The 966-nt window shown below is 39.8% G+C and overlaps 1 protein-coding gene across 1 annotated transcript in view; it reads left to right on the forward strand.

The window, feature by feature from the left end:
- Nucleotides 1–267: 267 nt before the first annotated feature.
- The window catches only part of LOC101852874 (FMRFamide receptor), a 23,969-nt gene continuing 23,270 nt past the window's right edge, over nt 268–966 (forward strand). The window contains exon 1 of the mRNA XM_035971913.1: nt 268–359. The gene's annotated coding sequence lies outside the window, so the exon portion shown is untranslated. The remainder of the gene's footprint in view (nt 360–966) is intronic.

The following is a 966-nucleotide window of genomic DNA, read 5'->3' on the forward strand; positions in this document are numbered from 1 at the left end:
CACACACACACACACACACACACTTTCTCGCTTAGTATATATCATATCTCATTCCGCGCACTCACTTGCAAGAATTCACCAATATTTACATTGTATAAGAAAAGCTCAAATAAGTGTTAGACTTTTATGCAGTGAAGAATTATCAAGTACTTCATATCAAATAAGACTAGGTTTAAACAGGTGACTTTCTAACCCTGTTTCAAACTTGGACCGGTGTTTGTGATGTAGCCGTAATGCACTTCACCGTCGTTCGAAGAAGACTTGAGAGTGCTCCCCGTTCGAGGATCATTTTAGTATCTAACATCCCTGTTCTTTCGTTGGGACATTGTATCAGTCTCAGTTCGGCTTGACCATGGCAGGTAAGCCCTCCTCTTACATAATATAAAATGTGTCGATGGAGGCATCAAATCATTAAACTATGTTTATGACGTGGGCAGATAGTTAATAAGAAGAGAGTGTGGTCCGAAACAAATTTCTTCTTAATCTTATTTGTTTCTCTAAGTTATGCACAGATTTTTAATTAGTTACTTCTAGAAGACTGTATCGGCACTCTGTAGGGTACGGTAGTTGTTAGGCACTTTGTCGTCGCGCGCCAAAGATTTAAGTTCGATTCTCGTTTGGGGAGAATTTCTTTCGAGTATCTCAGTCTTTCTGCTGGGACCTTTATCCTCACCAAGTCCGGGTTGGCTTGGACAAGCAAGGACGAAGCTCCCCTTTCGGGGGGGGGGAAGACCTACATTATGAATGAGGCCCGTTATGGGAGGTAAAAATGACAATCTTCTGTACGACCTGAAGGAGCTGTAAAATAGGTTCTTCTCAAACAGCCCTGAGATAAATCTAAAGCTTTGCTAATATAGATTGTAAGGTGCATAGAGCTCATTGCTGAGCAAGAATTTGTGATATACAAATATTATCTATCTATCTATCTATCTATCTATCTATCTATCTATCTATCTATCTATCTAT

Source organism: Aplysia californica, unplaced genomic scaffold (genome assembly GCF_000002075.1).
Source record: "Aplysia californica isolate F4 #8 unplaced genomic scaffold, AplCal3.0 scaffold00535, whole genome shotgun sequence".
In the NCBI taxonomy this organism is placed as follows: Eukaryota; Metazoa; Mollusca; class Gastropoda; order Aplysiida; family Aplysiidae; genus Aplysia; species Aplysia californica.